Genomic DNA, 21,168 nt, shown 5'->3' with positions numbered 1-21,168 from the left:
ATCAAGAGGGAAACATCAGGAAGGGTTAAAAAAAGAACTTGTACTCCTTGTACAAAGAGGTGAGAGGTGGCCCAACTGAGTGTTGGCCCAATTGAGAGGTGACCCAGTGGAGAGGCAGCCCAGTGGCCCAGACTGACATGTCAGTTGAGCCAGTGTGGTACAAACAGAGGCAACTGAGCAGTAGTGACAGTAGACCAGCAACTGTGTGCAGCATGACAGACCTTGAGCAGCAGCAGTGCAGAGCTATGTGGTGGAGGAGTGAAGCACCCTGAGCAGCACTAAGAGCAATGCAGTGGACAAGCAAAGGCTGAGAGCAGTGGAGAGGGCTAACTGATCAGCGGCACCCACTGCAGCAGCTGATAGCAGCATGGTGGACCAGCAAAGAAGAGTGCCCTCATCAGCACCTCTTATCTAAAAACCATGGCAGTGAACAGTCAACCAAAGGGCAAGAAAGCAGGAAAATAAGGATAAGTACAAAACACTTCTGAACATGAAGAAAAAGGATAAACTTTCAAGTTCAGGTAGTATATGGCTAAGAGCAATATACTCTAGAAAATAGCCTGAGACTTCAAATAAAAAAAAGTACCTATTAATTCATAAAGGGTCAAAAAGTCCAGTAATTTTTTAGATTTTTAAAATTCCTGAATTCCCTTTCTTAAGAAAAAATACTTTTCATTTTTTAAATTTCTTCTTTCAATTTTTAACTTCCTCATACTAATTTTAATCTTTTTTTCAACGGTTAAATATCAGTTTTAATTTAATATTCTTTTTTTTTCATTTTTTTCAATTTTAAAATTTTTTTTTTGTTTTTATTTAAAAAATTTCATTTTTAAAAAATTTAAAATTTCTTTTTTCATATAAAGATTTATAAAACAGTTTGCTTATTTTAAAAGTAAAAAAATATTTAAAAAAAGAAAAAAGAGACAAAATAGGGAAGATAGTAATGAATTTTTCAAGACAGAGAACAAAAGGTCAAGAACTCAAAAACTATTGTAAGATGACAGTTCGGGACACAAAAAATATTGACAATTTTAGGATTTTCTGTTTTTTTAGCAAACAAAGAAGAAAATGTGGAAATAGAGACTGAAACTCTAGTGATTTGCAAAGTGTACCATATGTTTCAGCATGTATTCACAGAAGGCCAGAACTATGTATGTATCAAATGTAAACTACTTGAATTACTAGAAGAAAAAGTAAAGGCAACTCTAGCCACTCTGAAACTCAATGAACAAATTGAGAAATCCCAACCTAAACAAGGAGACTACCCCAAAATAAAGCACAATAGGGAGCAAAAAGCTTCTTAAAAAAGATGACCCCATATATGAATATAAAGAAGATAACCGATACACCAAAATTGAAAACATAAGGGAAAAACAGCTTCCATTAAAAAAAAACAAAAAACAGTTTACGTACATATCTAAAGAGCAAAACCAATGGAAACATATCACTCTTAGAAGAAAAAAACCAACCAACCAAGAGTAAAGCCCCTACTATCTACCTTAGCCCATTCCAATAAAGGAATTTAACACGGATTACTACCCCTTTCTTCTCCTACACATGGGGTCCAATGACACAACCATGAATCTCAAGATTATAACAAGAGATTACAAACAGCTAGGGAAGAATGTTAAAGAATTAGGAGTACAAGTGGTATTTACATCTATACTTCCAACAAAAGGCCAGCATCCAATGAGAGAGCAATGGATTTTAAAAATGAACCACTGGCTTAAAACTAGTGTCGTCAACAGAACTTTGGCTTCATAGACCATGGTCTGCATTGCCGAGATGAAGGGCTACTGAAAAGGGATGGATTGCACTTCGCAATAACTGGAAACAATACAGAAAATTCAGAAAATGTCTGGCTCATCTTATCCAAAGGGCTTTAAACTAAAATTGAGGTGGGGGTGGGGCAATCTTCATGACATATAGAATGTAATTTGAAGCAAAAACTACCCTGGCTGGGAGACAAACTCTGCAACAAGTGGAAGCTTGAACAGATTCCAAACATCTTAGCTAACCACTTTATCATTCAAGAGGTAGATTAGAGAACTAGAGGAAAAACCATACTGAATCTAATTTTTACTAATAGAGAAAGAAGTGATAGAGGGAGTTGAAGTTGCTGGAACCTTGGGTGAGAGTGACACCACCAGACTAGACTTCAATATAGTGCAAATACAAGCAATAGAATACAATCCAACCGGTATCTTAAACTTTAAAAGAGCTGATTTTAGCAAGCTCAGAGAGAGCTTAGGCAAAATTTTCATGGATAAATAATCTAAAGAAGAAAACAACTCAAGAAGCATTGGAAACATTGAAAAATATGATCATAAAAGCCTAGTCCAACACAATACAACTAAAAAAGAAAAATATGAAAAACAGCATCGTTGCATAAAGATCTATCTGAAAAACTGAAAGACAAAAAGGATAAGTACAAAAAATGGAAAGAGAGACACATATGGCAGAATATCAGCAGATAGCCCAAATCTGCAAAGATGAAGTCAAGAAAGCAAAAGCTCAGGATGAACAAAGATTTGCAACAAAAGTCAAAGATAATAAACCAGTCCACTAAAAAGAGAAGATGGCAAGGAAGTTGCAGGCAATAGAAACAAAGCAGAGCTGCTTAACTCATTCTTTGCATCAGTCTTCACTCAAAAAAAAAGCTATAGCCCAACCTTCTAAAAACATAACTGTAAAAGAAATAAAAATTAAAATAAGCAAGAAAATGGTAAGCAAACACCTATCTGACTTTGATGAATATAAATTACCTGGACCTGATGGATTATATCCAAGAGTTCTGAGGGAGCTGGTAGATATTATTCAGAACCATTGTATCATATCTTTAAAAAATCTTGGAGCACTGGGGAACTACCAGAGGATTGGAAAAAAGCTGATGTGACTCCCATCTCCAAAAAGAAAAAAAGAAAGGGGGGAGGGGGACAGACACAGGAAACCACAGACCAATCAGCTTAACTAATACACCTGGGAAGATACTGGAAAATATAATGTAATAAACAGATCCGTGAACATCTGGAAGTTAATAAAATACTAGTTATAATAAAATTATAAGTAATAGCCAGCACGGGTTTGTTAAAAACAGATCATGCTAAACCAAACTTATTTCATTCTTTGACAAAGAATGATATGGAGGGTAGTAAGCACTGGGGTACAGTACTCTTCAATATCATCATAAATGACTTAGATGAGGGAATAGAAGGGGAACTCATCAAATTTGCAGATGACACTAAGCTGGCAGGAACAGCTAGCGAACACTCCAGAAAACAAGTCCAGAATCCAAAAAATCTTGGCAGACTTGAACAATTGGCCCTATCCAACACAATGAAATTTAATTTGGAGAAATTTTACACCCAGAGACAAAAAAAATCCCAAAAGTACAAGTACAGATTAAGTGAAACCTAGCTTAGAAACAGGAACTGTATGAGGGACCTTACAGTTTAATGTTAGTGGACAATCACTTCAACATGCATCTGTGTGCAGCAGCAGCCAAGAAAGCTAATATAATTCTTGTGTCAGCTACAGGGACAATGGGAGAGAGGTCAGTGGAGATTTTTTCATTGCAGCTTTGCAACTCTGGTCTGCACTTTGCTTATCTCTCCAAGGTCATTTCTTCTAGCTTTGGTATGAAAGTGTAACTCTAATTCAGATAGAAACTAGTTACTCTGCAAGTGATGTTTCTTCGGTTTTCATGATTGGTGGCATGATGTCCCACATACTTTACCAGTTTTATAAACTGAAATTTAATAAACACTGTTGAATAAACCTTATGACATACGTGGAAGAAGTTTTACTTATTTGTTTAAGAGAATGTATATGATCACCAAATTACTTTCTCTGAAAAAAATAAAAACCCATCAACTAGTAGCCAGCACGGGTTTGTTAAAAACAGATCATGCCAAACCAATCTTATTTGACAAAGAATGATGTGGAGTGTAGTAAGCACTGGGGTACCACAAGGTTCTTTCTTAGTCCCAGTACTCTTCAATATCATCATAAATGTCTTAGATGAGGGAATAGAAGGGGAACTCATCAGATTTGCAGATGATAGTAAGCTGGCAGGAATAGCCAAAACCCCAGAAAACAAGTTCAGAATCCAAAAAGATCTTGGCAGACTTGAACAATTGGCCCTATCCAACAAAATGAAGTTTAATATGGAGAATTTTTACACCCAGAGACAAAAAAACCCAAAAGTACAAAAACAGATTAGGTGAAACCTAGCTTAAAAACAGTAAGTGTGAGAGGGACCTTGGAGATCACGCAAGGAAATATTGGCAACAGATTCAGAAAAGGTTAGAACAGAGGGTGGAGCTGACGTCGCGACGGTAGGAAAAAGGATTTCAGGGGCCCAGGACTGATGCTGATATCCCGGCAGCTGGATGGTCCATTTGGATCTAAACCATCCCGAAGAGATGGTGAGCAAGGAGACTGCATCCTGCCAATCCCAGGGATATCACAAAATCCCTGGTTGATCAAGGAAAAGCTTTCCAATTTTGCTGTTGGGGAAAGTGGCCATTGAAGATGCTGAAAGGTTGGGACAGCTCCGGAATGGAAGAAAGAGAAGGAAAGAAAGTGTGTTGGCTTGGTTGAGATTTTTTTTTCCTGACAAGAGAGCACCCTAAAAGGGAAAAGGAAGACAATTGAAGGCAGAAGAGGAAACAAAGGCAAAAATGAGCCTTCTGTCAAATTAATTAGGTTTTTAATTGTTTATTGTACTACTTCAAAAAAAGGGATTTTTTAAACTGGACTGGACTTTCTGTTTAAAAATTAATGGAAGATAATTTTTAACATTTATTTTAAAGGGAGAAACTGGATTTTTCTTTGTGATTTGTTAATTTTTCTTTTTTCTCTTTTTTAAGGGGAACTTTTTATATTGAAATTTTTTTTCTCTCTTTTCCAACCTTGTTACATTGTAAAGAGGAAGTGAAAACAAAGTAACACTGCCAACTAGAGGTCTTGAAGAACACTATTTAGATGAATAGACTGAGAAATTTTCCAGCAGGGCTGTTTATACTTAGAGAAGATAGAGAGTTGATCACTGAAGATTTGTTTATGCAGGTATTCCTCTTGTAAAATCTCAATGGCTGGAGATTGAAGTTGAAAGAAAAAAATACTTTGGTGACCTTGGATTATATTTGTTGAAACTTTGATAGTGTGCCATGGACATTGTATGGTGGCAGTGATTTGCTTTTTGAAAAAACTTTACGCTGCAACATATTTTTGGCTGGTAGTCTTGCCTGGCCTGATCCTTCTGTTTTTTTTTTTTTTTTTTTCTTACTTTTCCATCTGATTGTGGTTTTATTGTCAGAATATAGATTTTTTTTCTTTTTTCCTTTTATTCTCTTTTGCTTTTTTATTCCCTTATTAATACTACTGGTGGATTACTTTTATATTTTTTAAATATTGTTTTATTCTTTCTCTTGTTTTGTGTGTGCTTCTCTAGAATTGAGTTCTTTTTAATTCTTATCTTTTTAGTTTTTAATTTTCGTTATTGATTTTAACTTCAAAATTTTGACCCTTTTTTCCCCCTTTTTCAATTGGATTGAGATTTAGAAGAGCCTGAAGATAGTTCAGGTATTGCAAGCTGATTTTTACTGATTGGATTTATAACTAATTTGAAATGAGGAAGACAACTACCACAAGCTCATTGATCTCTACCTCTTCCTCCCCACTTAGTGGTCCGGAGTCACTACACACAATGTTGCAACAAGAAAAGGAGAGAGAGAAGGAAAAAGAGAAGGAGGTCACACTACAAATGATAATTCAAGCAATACAAAGAATAGAAGACAGAACAGAGAAGACAGATGAGAAAGTAGAAAATACACAACAAATGATGATGAAGTATGAGGAAATGTTTCAAAAGATAGAAGAAAAATATGACCAGAGAGATTAAAAAAAATGGTGAAATTGACAGTAGATTGACAGGTGTTGAACATGATAAAGGAAATAGAATGTTCGGCTGGGCGATTTCTATCTCAGATTTCATAATATTGAGGAAGAAAAAGAAGAAAATCTTTCTGAAATAATGATAGAAATTCTGGCAGGTGCCTTGAAGATATCCAAAGAGAAAATGATGGATGGAATAGATGAAGTGTTCTGAATTTTTAAAAGATATGCTATGAGAAATAAACTACCAATCCATGTAAGATTTACTAATAAAGCAATTAAAATGCAAATATTGCAAACGCAAGAGATGTGCCATTGAAATACAAAGGCAAGGAGATTATGGTCCTAAAACAAGCACCAACAAAAGTGAGAGAGATGAGAAGAGAATACCAATTTTTGACAAAAAAAAGTCTAATTAAGAAGGGAGTGATTTACAGATGGTTGATTCCAGAATGCCTTATATTTACTTGGCAAGAGCAAAGACACAAAGCTGAATTAATGTTTGCAGATGAAGAGGGAAGAATATTAATGGTGGAAATAATTGATAATAACTTAAATATACTTTTAGTCAGAAAATATGCTCCCAATGATAAGCAAGAAGAATTTTATAGAAAACTACACATGGGCAATTAGAGAGCAAGAATAAAAATATATTATAAAATATAGGATTTATTTTATCAATGGTTAAAAAAGAAAATAGAAAAATGAAATATAGTATAATATAGATATAATATAATAGTAAAGATGATATATTGTTATGATATGTTATATTTGATTTTTGTGAAATTAATGATATTATTGTAAAAGCTGAGATTTGCTCAAAAAGATGATATGAATTTACAATCAAAGTTTAACAATGGTTTGATAGTAATATGAATAGTTGATCTACACAATACAAATCTTAATTTAAATTTAGGAGGGAAAGATTATTAATATTGTGCACAAGAGATATGTACCAACTGACACACTGTATAATGGAAAAATGATTTTATTTGATGTTAAATGTTTGTGTTTGTCTATGTTTTTTATTTTATTTTTATTTATTTATTTTGTCAAACAATTATTAGACAACAGGTATAAGTATAAACATGGTAATAAACGCATGAAATGGATACAAACAAGAAAAAAGAGACAATAGGACAGGGACGGTAGGCATGTTGGTGCACTTATGCACGCCCCCTACAGACCTCTTAGGAAAGAGGTGAGGTCAACAGTAGACAGTTTAAGGTTAAAGTTTTTGGGGTTTGGGAAGAAACCATAGAGTCAGGTAGAGCAGGGGTCCCCAACCACCGGGCCGCGGACCGGTACCGGGCCGTGGAGCACTCTTTACCGGGCCGCAAAGAAAAAAAAATTAAAAAAATGGCGGCTTTCTTCGCCTTCGGTGAATGCTGCTGGGATCGGGGATCAAGGACACAAATGAAAGAAGGGGAGGGAGGAAGCAACCGAAGCCTGTCCTGCTCTCTGGCTCAGCTCTCTCAGTCGCTTTCGCTCCTCCACCAGCCCAGGAAGAAACTGCTTCAAAGAAGCCGGGGAGCTTTTCCTGTCGCCGCAGCTTCCCAGCGCCCGTTTCACCCACCCACCCGCCCGCCCGCTCGCGGTTCAATCCCACAGTGCTCCGTTCTGCCTGCCTGCCTGCCTGCCTGTTTGGGAGCAGCTTCGCTGAGAATAATAACTATTCGCCTCTTTTTATCAGCCGAAGCTGCTCCGAAACGAAGAAGGCAGGCAGGCAGGCAGGTAGAACGGAGCACTGTGGATTGAACCGCGAGCGGGCGGGCGGGCGGGGTGGGGGTGAAACGGGCGCTTCGGGGAAGCTGTGGCGACAGGAAAAGCCACCCCACCCCCCACCCCGGCTTCTTTGAAGCAGTTTCTTCCTGGGCTCCTGTAGGAGCGATAGAGTGACTGAGAGAGGAACGAGGCAGACACCTGAGGGAGGGAGGGAGGGAGACACCTGAGGGATGGGGCTGAGGGAGGCAGGACCAAGGCGCTCCCTGAACTTGGTGGTTTGCTGGCAGACATTTTATTACCCGACTAGGTAACAACATCAGATGTTACCTAGTCAGGTAATGAAACGTCTGCAAGCAAACTACCAAAGTCGGATTCTCTCTCCCACCCCCCCTCCGGTCCTTGAAAAAATGTTTCTGCTTGAAACCGGTCCCTGGTACAAAAAAGGTTGGGGACCACTGAGGTAGAGTATTCCAAACATTGACCACTTTGTTGCTGAAGTCATATTTCCTGCAATCAAGTTTGGGGCAGTTTATCTTTAGTTTGTATCTATTGTGTGCTTTTGTACTGTTATGGTTGAAGCTGAAGTATTCATTGACAGATAGGACATTGCAATGTATGATTTTAAACACTATACTTAGCTTGGACCAAAGGCGGCGTAGTTCTAGGTTTTCTAGGTCTAGAATTTCAAGTCTTGTGGCATAAGGTATTTTGCAATGAGTAGAGGAGTGGAAAACTTCTTGTGAAATATTTCTGGACTTTCTCAACTGTGTAAATATCAGATACGTCATGTGGGTTCCAGACTGATGAACTGTATTCAAGTATTGGTGTAGCAAATGTTTTGTATGCTCTAGTTAGTAGTGTAATATTACCAGAGAAAAAGCTATGTAGGATTAGGTTAACAACTCTTAATGCCTTTTTGGCTATGTAGTTACAGTGGGCTCTAGTACTTAGATTGTTTGAGATGAGTACTCCAAGTTCCTTGACAAAGTTTGTGCTATCAACAAGGTGTTGACTATTCAGCTTGTATTTTTTTTCTGATTATTATTATTATTATTTTGCCAATATGTAAGACAGAGCATTTATTTGTTGAGATTTGAAGTTGCCATTTGTTTGACCATTCTGACACATAATCTAGGTCTTTTTGAAGGGTAGCAGTATTGTCAGTGGTGTTGAATAGCTTTACATCATCAGCAAAAAGAACACAGTTGCTCTTAATATGATCACAGAGGTCATTTATGAAGAATATGAAGAGAGTTGGTCCTAGAACACTGCCTTGGGGTACACCACTGTTAACAAGTACAGAATTTGATATGATGCTCCCAATTTTGACCATTTGTTGTCTGTTTGACAGGAATGCTTCTATCCAGTTATGCAGGTGTCCAGAGATACCATAAGATTTTAGTTTTAGGAGTAGTTTGTCACGTACCACTGAATCAAAGGCTTTACAGAAGTCTATGTAGATTCAGTCTATTGCTTTGCCCTGATCGAGTTATGTAGTCCATATGTTTTTGTGGTGTAAGAGTTGCAGATTACAGGATAGTTTTTATTCTGAAACCAAATTGTTTATTAGAGAGTAGGTTGTTTGTCTCTAAGTGGAGAATATAATGGATGGGTTAATAATTGATTCCATGACTTTACAGGTGACACAGCATAAAGAGATTGGTCTGTAATTTTCAACCAGGCTGGGGTCTCCCTTTTTGAAGATGGGGATGACCGTGGCTTGTGACCATAGGTTAGGCAAGGAGCTGGTTCTGTTCAGTTTATGCTTAGAGGTTTGGCTATGGCAGTGGATACCTTTTTTAAGAAGTAGGAACATATTCTGTCTGGTCCAATAAATAGAGATGGCTTTAGATTGCGCAGTGCTTTTTCAACATTGTTTTCTGTAAAATCAATATGTATTAGATGATTGTAGTTGTCTGTGGTACGACTAGGAAATACTGGGCATGATCCATTGCTGTTTACAAATACTGAGCCAAAGAATGTGTTAAAGAGGTTGGCTTTAATGGTGTCATCATTGCAATCTTTACCATTAGGTCCTTTCAGGGGTGAGATGGACCTTGAATCTTTCAGTTTGTTGTTTACAAAATTGTAGAAAGTGTGGGTGGAATTGGTGCATAGAAGGTTTTCCTCTTGTTTAATGTGATAATTGGTGCATTCAGTCTTTATCTGGTGGCATAAATTTTTGTATCGGCTTTTGAAGTTGGCAACGTGACCAGATTTGTTTTTCCGCCAAAGTGATTTCCTTTTGGATTGAAGCTTCCTTATGGTTATGGGTAATCTGTTTTTTCTGGTTTTTGGAGTTGTTATTGGTACATATAGTTTGATGACTCATTTGACTTCAAGTAAAAATATTTTGTAATGGTCTTCAACAATATTGCATCCAGTGAATAGAAATTGCCAATCAAGGGATGAGAGATTATTGTCTATAAGATCATAGTTGCCCTTTTTGAAGTTATAATTGGGGATCACATCATTGTGTTTATTTTTGTGTGGACGTAAGTTGAGACAAAAGTCAATCATGCAGTGGTCACTTTTGGAAAAGGGTTCTTTAATTTGTATTTCATAAATTGAATTCAAACTATTGCAGAAGATGAGATCGAGGCAGTTATTAAATCTTGTATTGTTGGTTACTAGTTGTTCCACTCCCAGGTTTGTTACAGCATTGTAGAAGGTTGCATTCATGGGTTCAGTTTTACATTTGTTTAGGGTCCAGTTAATGTGAGGTACATTGAAGTCACCAAGAAAGATAATGGGCAAGATGTTGCCCATGTTAGTAGTGAATTTAGTTTCTTTGCATGTTTGATGTCATAATCAGGGGCTCTGTAACATAGTAAGATTCGAAATGTGATATTTAGGGACAGTTCACAGACGATGGTCTCAGGAAGAGCAAGCTCTTGGGTAACTTGGATGCTTTTTAGATGTAAGGACTTTTTATAGAAAATAGCAACACCACCTCCACTACGGATTTCATGATCAGATTGGTAAACATGATAGTCTCTTACTGTGGTAATGAAGTCAGGGAGATGCATTGAGCCATGTTTCATAGACAAATATGGTGTCGAATTTAGGCATATTTAATAAGAGGAGAAATTCAGGTATTTTATTCACAAGTTTTCTTGCATTGAGTAGCTTGAATTTAAGGTCAGTTGTAGTTGGAATTGAGGTAGTTAGGGGTGTGCATGCCGAGTTTTGAGTGATGGAGGGTTGGATGAGGTAGGGTTGGATGTGGAGTTGTGGGTTGTGTGACTTACTTTTGATACAATCAGCGCAGTAGTCAATGTACATATCCTTCTCTCCATTGTCTAGATGTCTTTTGAGTTCATTGCAGAGTTCACGGGAGCAGATTCTTTGCAGTATGGATAAGTCTGGTCTTGAGCGAAGATTTTTGTGGTTGGGATTGGTTTTTGCAATAGCGTTTATTGTATGAATGAATATGTGTTTGCTGGATCAAAGTAATATTAATTTAAGGAAGCTATTGAATCATGTGAAAGTAATTTCTGCAAAGCTATGATTCAAGAACAAGAGATAGATAGTAATGTATTCCCCAAGCTTCCACTACATGTAATGGATATTCTATCTTACTTATGTGTGTTACCCTGTTGTTTCCCCCAATTGTTTATTTATGCAGGTATTGAAAAATAGGCTATGTGAGAATCTGATGCCATGGATCTTAGTTTTGTCTGTTAATATATTCCAGCTGAATCAATTCATATTAGAAAATTGTTGGATCTGATATTAATGAAATTGGAAATGGGCTTTGGTTCATAGGTTGAAGAGATTTCTGAATCAACCCAGAATGCAGTTTAGTTACTGTTCTGATGAGATTCACTGCAGAAACTCTGTTGGGATTCTGAACAAAACCAAATTTTGGGGAAGATGAAGATAACTAGTCCTACTTCTACTCCCTCTCAAATCCAGGTTTACTATTTTCTGAGAAACACCCGTTTCAATAACAGTGTGGGAGAAAAAAAATATTTTGATGAGAAAGGGGAGTTTGACCAGGGGTTTGACCTCTTCAACTTTGTCACCTTCCACAATCAATCCTTCCAGAGAGTCTGGGTTGAAAATATGGACTCCAAAGGTCCTGATGGGGAAAAAATCAGCATTAACGAAGGTGCCATTGTGTGGAATCACAAGTTTCAGCAGCTAGGACATACTCAAACTTGGTATGCTCTTGTTTCACGGGAAGATGTTTTTCTCCAATGACATGAAAGTTCAGAAATTCCATCCATGGTATACTGGATCCTTGTGGTTTTGCTAGATACATGGGATGGGTGTTATGATGGAGAACCTACTTCAGGAGCAAGCAGAAGAAATTGTTCAGCATTTAACAAATAAAATAACTTGAATTCACTAATAGTTTGATGTTAGTTGAGGTCTGAGGGAGATGCCTGGAGTGGTTTGAATTTATAGGAGCATAATATGCACCTGGTTTTCCAGAAAAATCCCTAGACATACCACAATAAATCTGTGAGACTTCCTTGAATATTGTTGGGGAAAAGCTTAAACATGATAGAATTTCCCAAACATCTAGATTTCAGAGACACAAATAAATCAGAATGGTAAGTACCACTTCATATGAATAACTTAAAAATAATTTTTTATTTTGTCCTATCTTTCTCTTACCAAAAAAGACATATAGAGAAAAATAAATTTAAGAATGTCTCTTTATCAATTGTTCCTTGTTGTTTAAATCAGGCCTCAACACAATAATGTAACACTTGGGGGGGGGGGAAGATGCAACCTAGAAGCCCAGCACTAGAGGACAAAATGGAGAAGATCTCCACAGCCACCGTGGCTTTCCCTCTGGTGCTCAGGTAGGTTGGTACAAATAAGACCCACACACTGCAGAAAGCCAGCATGCTGAAGGTGATGAACTTAGCTTCATTAAAACTGTCAGGCAGTTTACGAGCCTGGAAAGCCACAATGAAGCTGGCAAGTGAAAGGAGAGCCATATAGCTCAGGACACAATAAAACATAACAACTGAACCTTCATTGCATTATAGAACCATTTCTTCAATGATTGAGTGCACATCTAACTCTGGGAATGGGGGAGAAGTTGACAACCACACAATACAGATGCTAGCTTGGAACAGAGAGCAGAGAAGGACAATAGAAACAGCCAGTCTTTTCCCCACCCATGTCCTCATCCGAGATCCTGGTTTGGTGGCCTTGAATGCAAGAGAAACAAGGATGGTTTTGGGCAATACACAAGAGATGGACAATGAGAAAATGAGACCAAATGCAGACTGTCTGAGGAGACAGGTCACTCTCCCAGGTTCTCCAAGAAAAAGCAAAGAGCAGAGGAAGCAGAACAAAAGGGAGATGAGGAGAGTATAGGTGAGGTCCTGGTTATTGGCTTTCACAATAGGGCTGTCTTTGTGCTTAATAAATGTTCCCAGCACCCATGTTGTAATGAAGGAGAACACAGCAGCAAGACAAGCTAAACTATACCCTAAAGGTTCTTCATAAGAGAGAAAGTTTATTCTTTTCAGGAGACATCCATTTCTTTCTTGGTTTGCATATTGATCTTCTGGACATTGCATGCAAGTTACCATATCTGAAATTGAAAAGAAAAAAGAAAACCACTTGGCTAATAAAGAATTCTCTTCTCTTCTCTTCCGTTCTGTTCTTATTATAGACAACTGCTGCTATGAATATTTATGAATACATGAAGGAATAATTTAATATTTATATTCATATTCACTTCAAGACTACACTTCAAGATATGGTAGGAAAATGAAATATTTTCTTTAAAATTCAAGACATTAGGAGCCTCTGTGGCTCAATGGTTACAGTGCAATACTGCAAGCTACTTCTGGAGCCAGCTGCCTACTTCTCTGATAGGAACAGAAAGATCAGCTTGTCACTCATGAAAAGTTCAAGAGTGACACAAAGATCTTAGAAAATTGATCATTTTTGGAAGAGATAGTAAAAAGTAATGTAAATTATCATTTTAACTATCTCTTATTGTACAATCTATGGTGACTTATTAAATAATTCCTATCGGCACCTAAAGCATGATTTTTATTTTAGTTCTGGATGATCAGAAGAGCAGAATACCTGAATGAAAAAATAACAACACAGACCAGTTTTCTGTATCTGTTTTATACAGTACAACATAATTTCTATATTTTTTATCAAATATAAGTTTATTCTACATGCGGAAAATATTAATACTTTCCAGAATGGGTTCAAAACATAATTCTACATCAAACTGTTCATTGAGATAAAATTTCAAAGAGAATACCTGCCCAGCCTGCAGATTTGGAAGATCAGTGAACAGTGAGTGAACAGTGAAGGAAATAGCCCCATTGTACATCTTTAGATCCCACTTGATTTGAATGCCTGCTAATACAAAATCAATCTGTGCAGTCATAACCCACACCCTTCTTAATAATGCAGTTTCCTTGCTTTCAGGATCTACCATAAATGTTGCAAATCTTAGCCATATAATTGTCCAGGCTTCTCCATAGACAAGAAACACATTGGCTTTGCTATTTATCATATTAATAGAAATAATGGAGATTATTTGAAAAAAATTCTGTGAATCTTTCCATGTGGAGTTGTTGATCAAGTCTTTCTATAAATGCTGAGCAGATTCCATTCTCTGAAAGTAAGTGCTCCATTTTCTGTAAGAAATTTTCTCCATTGTTGTTATCAACAGAAAATATCCCAATCCACGTCCACCTGAAATGACGAAGCAGTTGGACAATCCCAATGTACTAATGGTGCTCTTTGGGGACCATGAAGTAAAGTGAAGAGAGCTTACTGGTCTGAAATTCCTCTTGGGCTAATGAGCCATATGTCAGCTAAAAATAAATCCAGTAGTATCCTTTAGAGTCTTTAGATTAAATTTAATTTTCCTATCTTGTTACCATATTAAATATGTCCAAGGAACATTTTTCCTGTAGAATTCTTTTAAGAATATAGTAACAAATTTCTTGGACTAGAAGATCTCCAAGGTCCTTTCCAACTCTGTTACTCTAAGGATGTTCTCACTGCATGAAAATATTTTAAACACATGTACTAGATCAATTGTTTTAATAGAAGCCATTCAAGTCTTCCCTCAGGTATGGATTGAACCTTGATGCTCACTTCCTGTAACTGGCATTGTTGTTTCAGAAAAGAGTGGACCTTAAGCCATTCAGAACATCTTAGCAGAGACCTTAAGCCATGCAGAACATCTTAACCTAAGGCTTAAACCTAAGCCTAATGTTTGATGCCCATTAATTATTCCATAACAACCATTAAGAGTTTCATGCTCAACCCCTTAAGGACTAACTTCTGGAATCTTGAAGAATTCTATAATTTCAGCTATATAAAATGATGTGACAAAGTCCAGTCCCCCAATGATAGCCATGAGATTCTTCTGGCGATCACATTTGTAGTTTGGGACAAATTCTTGGGATTTAAAAAGTAGGTCCAGAGTGGTGCGATAGGTCATTCTTGAACTGCAGTAACTGTCATAGATGTGGAATCCAAGAGTGATGTTGGGTAAGATCTGTGAATCTTGATTGATCTCCTTCACAGCAAAGGCCAAGGCAAGGATGTGCTGGTAGAATTTGATTATTACACTGGAAATGATTTAAATATCCCCATTGAAAAATGAAGTTGATAAATTCTCCTGCAGTGGCATCATTTCTTTCTCTGAGGAAGATAGGAAAGTAATAGGTTTTCTAAAACACTGAACAATTTGTCCACTGTTCAAATTTTCTTTTCTTCAGTATTTACATGATTTGCAATATCTGGTCTGAGAAATTAAAATAATGCTTTTTTTAGTTTCTATCTCCCCAAAAAAAAAATAATAATTCATATGAATATTTCCATCGTATCAGTCATTTATTGTATGTATGTTTTGTTCAGAGTGACAATACAAACTTTTTTTAAAAAAAAATTACCTAAAGCTTACTAAATGTTCTTCAAAATATGTTTTATGCCAATTTTCATACATTCTTTGACAAACACTTCACCATAAAGTAAAGAGAAAAGGTTTATTTTCCTGTAACTGAAAACATTTGAAAGATAGACTTAGATTAGATATGAAGACTGCATTTATACTTAGAGCCTTTTACTCTCATAAGGTATTTTTGAGAAACTGATTAAGATTAGAAAAAGAGAAAAGAATCCTTACTTTGGTTCATCATAAGATGTTATATAAGGATGTTCCTTAAAATTAATTTCATAAAGGTTGTACAAGATGTGGGACACTATCCCACCAATGACAATGTCCCCAGGCTGATACCACTCATGTGGAACAAGGAAAGCATCACTTGCAGGGCAGCTCAGAGTCACTATTGTCTTCCCCAAAAAAATCAGGAGGAGCAACATCTTCCCTCTTGAAAATGTCTGTCTTTTTCATTATATCCTAAAGGAAAGGTTGTTGTCGTGTCCGTCGCAGGGAAGGAGACTCGGGAGCCAGTGACTTAGTTCAGCTCTTTATTAAGTCACGAGATCGGCTCGGGCTACAGAAGAAAAGCGGTGACTTTTATTCTCTGGCTGCGGCGGCCGCGGCCAATGGCACTGCTTTGAGTCTCCCGCGATTAGTTTCCACCAATCGCGGGGATTACGGCGGGCCAATCAGTGCAGCTCTCTCAGCCAATCAGGTTGCCGTGCAGTTCTGACCAATCACAACGCGGTGCTTGCAAGTATGTTAATGGATCATACAGAACACCCCTCCCCTCTTGGTATGGTCCTACGTAATGTAGTCCCGTAAGTAGGCGGGGCTCCGTGCTGCCTACTTGACCTGCGCAGGTTAGTTGCTGGTTGGCCTTCGGCCGGTTCGGTCGGGTTCTGTGTCGCTCTCTGCCTCGTCGATGGAACCGCCTGGAAGTGTGAGCCAGGCCTTTCGTTGGAGCTCCTTCCGGTCTAACCGGGTTGGTCGAGCTGCTGTTGTCGCTGCTCCCGCTCGGTCTTTCCGGGCTGGTTGAGCTGGCCTGGCTGCTTCTCCCTGGTGAGGCTTTGAGATGGGTGTCTGTTTCTGTCTCGGTTGGTAAGTATTCCTGGTTTCTTTCTGGTTGGGGTTGGTTCCCGGGGCCTTCCCTCCCCTCTTGGTTTGTGCTGGGGAGGTTCCCTTCTCTTTCTGTGTGTCTGTCTGTGCTTGTTTGCGTGTCGGTTGTGTTTCCCGTGGTTGTTCTTGATCTTATTTGATCGATGTGTCATTTCCATTCTTGTCCATCGGTTGTTTGTAGCCGATGCGAGCGGGACCTGTTGCTTGGTTATCATCGCCGGTATCCAGAGGGGGTCCCCTCTCAGGTTTTTTTGCATATACCGCGTCACCTGGTGTAAATGTTAGGTACCTGCTTGATGAATCGGTGGGTTTTTCGGGGTTGTATGTGGGGTGCAACCTATCCAGGGGGGACCTTAGTTTCCTCCCCATTAGGAGTTCTGCGGGGCTTTTGTTGGTCATTGTGTTTGGGGTTATGTGCTGGATGAAAAGAAGTTTATTTATTTTTTTCCTGCATGTTTCCAGTCTCGATTTTTTGAATTGTTTTTTTTTTTTTTTGTGAATTGGACCATTTGTTCCGCCCTACCATTCGCCGCCGGATGAGCTGGCGCTGTCAGGGTGTGCTGTATTCCCTGTTCCACTAGGAATTTCTCGAATTCCAGAGCGGTGAACTGTGGTCCGTTATCTGACATGATCACGTCTGGGAGGCCGTGGGTTGAGAATAGTCTGTTGAGTTCTCGGATGACGGCCTCGGTGGTGGTAGTTTTCATGTCGCTTACCTCCAGCCAATTGGAGTAAGCATCTACCATTATGAGGAATGTGTGTCCTTTTGTGGGTCTGGCGAAATCTATGTGTATCCTGGACCATGGTCCCTGGGGTTTCCCACTCCCGGATTGGGGCGGCGGGTGGGCATGGTCTGGATTCCTGGCATTGCTTGCAGCTAGCCACCCAGGCTTCAATTTGCTTGTCCATCCCTGGCCACCAAGCGTAGCTTCTGGCCAGGGCTTTTATTCCGACGATTCTCGGGTACCCCTCATGTAACAAGTCCAAGAACCTTTTTGTAATTTTTCTGGGATTACCACCCTGTCCCCCCATAATATACAACCCTTCTGCGTGGAAAGTTCCAATTGTTTGTTTTTAAAAGTCCTGAATGTCTCGTTGACGTCCTTTTCCAGCCAGCTCTTCTCCGCCATTGTAATACCCGCGCCAGATGTTTGTCTTTATTGGTTTCGTGGGCAATGTCTGACGCGGTTAGGGGGAGGTTGGGTATGGCCTCGATAATCAAGGTGGATGTTGTGGGTGCTGGGTCGGCATCCAGGTCGGGTAGCGGTGTGCGGCTCAAGGCGTCTGCGTGTGTGATCGTTTTGCCGGGTTGGTGAATCAGCTGGTAACTGTAGGCGGCGAGGAACTCAGACCACCTTGTCATTCTTGGGGATAGAATGTTCGGGGCGGCCTTGTTCCCTGCCAGGATGCCCAACAACGGCTTGTGGTCTGTGATGATCGTGAATGTCCTGCCGTAGAGGTACTCGTGGAATCTTTTGATGGCGGCGATGATTGCCAGGGCTTCCTTGTCGAGTTGGCTATAGTTCCTTTCCGGCTTCGACAAGGTTCTTGAGTAAAAGACAATGGGTGCTTCGTTTCCATTTGGGAGTGTGTGGCTGAGGATCGCCCCAATCCTGAACGGTGATGCGTCGTGCGTGACTGTCAGGGGGAGGGTCTCATTGTATTGGATGAGGACAGCATCCGATGTGAGTTGGTCCTTGGTTTGGTTGAAAGCAGTTTCCTCTCATTTCCCCCAGGTTCAGGTGGCTATTTTATCGAGCAGCCTATGCAACGGTTCCGGCGTGGTCGCCTTTTGGGGTAGGAAAACATTGTAGAAATTAATCAGCCCAAGGAATGCCTGCAGTTCTGTTTTGTTTCTTGGTCTGGGGGCTTCTTTGATGGCTCTGATTTTTTTCTTGGTTGGGTGAATGCCGTGCCGGTCTAGGAGATATCCTAGGAACTCAACCCTCTCTGTATGCAGCTGGCATTTTTCTTTTTTGACTTTAAACCCGGCCTCTTTGAATTTTGTTAGTACCTCCCTCAGGCGACCCTCCAGTTCTCTTTGGTTGGCTGCTGACACCAGTACGTCGTTGAAGTAGGGCACCACCCCCTTGATTCCTTGTAGGAGTCTTTCCATGAGGCTCTGGAAAATTCCTGGGGCTACGCTGACTCCAAACTGGAGTCTCTTACAGCAGAAAGCCCCCGGTGGGTGACTATGGTCTGCGCCTCGGCAGTTTCTGCGTCGACCGGTAACTGTTGGTAAGCTTGTGCCAGGTCGAGCTTCACAAAAACTTGCCTCCCCCAGTGAGTGTAGGAGGTGCTGCACTACTGGGACGGGGTAGGCGCTTTGTTGTAAGGCGCAATTTAGGGTGGCCTTATAGTCCCCACAGATTCTCACCAACCCATCGGGCTTGACTGGGGTGACTATGGGGTCTCCCACGGGCGTGATCAGTTGGCTCTAGGACCCCCTGTTTGATGAGCTTGTCTATCTGCTCATCGATCTTAGGCTGGAGTGCGAAAGATACCCGCCGTGGTTTTAAGCATATCGGGGAACAGCTGGGGTCTAGACTGAAAGAAATAGGGGACCCTCGGTACTTGCCTAGAGTGCCGTCGAACACTTCCTGGAAGTCCCTTGCGAGGTGCTCTTCCCACTCTGCCTCTGCGATGTGGTCGATGCCCATCACTTCGATTCCGAGCGGCGTGAACCACTGTAGTCCCAAAAGGCTGGGGCAGTCTCGGTCCACGACCGTCAGTAAAAGCTTTGCTGTGCGCCCTTTGAATGTCACTTTGAAGTGTCCTGTTCCGACTACTGGGATGCGGTTTCCTTGGTAGTCTTTAAGGATTAACTTCTGGCTTTCCAGCCCCCTCTTTTGGATTCTGGGCACCAGGCGCTTGATTTCCCGCCATGCAACCATGGAGAGGTAGGACCCGGAGTCCACCTCCATTTTGCATGGCTTGCCCTCGATGCCCACTTCCACGTATACCTTCTGGGCGTCTGCGCTTGATGAATGGCCAATGACGACCGTTTGGTGGGTCTTCTCTCTCCTCCGGTCCTCGCCGTCCCGTCGGCACCGTCTGTCCACGTTCCAATGACTCTCGGCTTGTTGGTCCCTGGGCCTGGGGGGGGTGCCGTCTCGTCTCCGGCCGCTGTTGTCTCATTGTCGGGGGCTGTAGGCTTTCTTGAGGTGGCAGACTCGGGCGATGTGGCCTCTCTTATCGCAGTGCCGCCAGATCGCGTCGAAAAACCGGCACTCCGATCGAGGGTGGTCACCTCTGCACCCGGCACATTGGGGCCCCGACTTACGACTCCGTCGATCGCGTCAGTCCCGTTCTGTTTGGAGTCGATGGATGTCCTCCTCCTCATCCGTGGTGTTGGAGGCGGAGTTGTGGTCGCCATGGTGGGTGGTGGTTTCCCAGTGGCTTGCTTCTGGACGCGTCTCGGTTGTCGTGCTCGCCTCGGAGGTCATGGCTCGGTCCCCGGTGTCCTGTCTCTGCATTCGAGCCACTGATTTCCAGGTTGCCTCGGCGGTGGTGGCTTCGGCAAGGGCGTCGGCGAGGGAGATGTCTCCTCTTGCCATCAGCCGGCTTTGTAGGACCTGGTCTTTGAGCCCAAGGACAACACGGTCTCGTAGTGCCTCGTCCATGTCCGTGAAACCACACAGGCCTCCTAGATTCCGTAGGTCTGCCACAAAGTCGCTAATGCTCTCACCCGACTTCTGGTCCCTCCGGTAGAAGTCGTGCCAACTGATGAGGGTGGGCATGGCGGGAGCATAGTGGCCTCGGAGCAATGGTTCGAGGTCAGCCCAGTCCATCACCTTCACGTCCTCGGGTCTCGCAAGGGCTTTCACCATTTTAAATACTGCGGGCCTGCAGTGTGTCAGGAAAACAGCCCTTTTTTTCTGCCCGTTTGCGTTCTTGAGGTTGCTACTCTCTAGGAACATCAGGAACCGATCAATGTACAATTCCCAGTCCTCAGTAGCTTGGTTAAAGGGTGCGGGTGGTGTGAGGCTGGCCATCTCGTTCGTCTCGTTCCCTCAGGACCACGTGCTCGGTGGGGGATCAGTTGCGGAATCCCACCTTCGTCGCCAGTGTCGTGTCCGTCGCAGGGAAGGAGACTCGGGAGCCAGTGACTTAGTTCAGCTCTTTATTAAGTCCCGAGATCGGCTCGGGCTACAGAAGAAAAGTGGCAGCTTTTTATTCTCTGGCTGCGGCGGCCGTCATGTGCCAATGGCACCGCTTTGAATCTCCCGTGATTAGTTTCCACCAATCGCGGGGATTCACGAGCCAATCAGTGCGGCTCGCTCAGCCAATCAGGTTGCTGTGCATTCTGACCAATCATAACGCGGCGCTTGCAAGTATGTTAATGGATCGTACAGAACAGTTGTATTATTCCAATGGCTATTACACTAATTAATTCAAGGTTTATCTAAGAGTGCTCCTAATAAGAAAATATACCATTGGGTATTTGGAGATCCATGAGAGTGCAAATTCATATCTTGAATAGCATCAGGGTTTGAACAGATATAATGGCAGAGGAGAACAGAGGCAGGAAACTC

General features: G+C 40.9%; 1 pseudogene; it reads right to left on the bottom strand.

Moving 5' to 3' along the window:
* Positions 1-12,277: 12,277 nt before the first annotated feature.
* Positions 12,278-13,187, bottom strand: LOC148129146 (vomeronasal type-2 receptor 26-like; annotated as a pseudogene).
* Between the last annotated feature and the right edge of the window lie 7,981 nt (positions 13,188-21,168).

This window comes from Notechis scutatus, chromosome Z, assembly GCF_049901735.1.
Source record: "Notechis scutatus isolate UNSWTSFEM ecotype Mainland chromosome Z, rNotScu1.2, whole genome shotgun sequence".
In the NCBI taxonomy this organism is placed as follows: domain Eukaryota; kingdom Metazoa; phylum Chordata; class Lepidosauria; order Squamata; family Elapidae; genus Notechis; species Notechis scutatus.
Note: the sequence above shows the minus strand (reverse complement) of the source record. Positions and strands in the feature narration are given on the sequence as shown.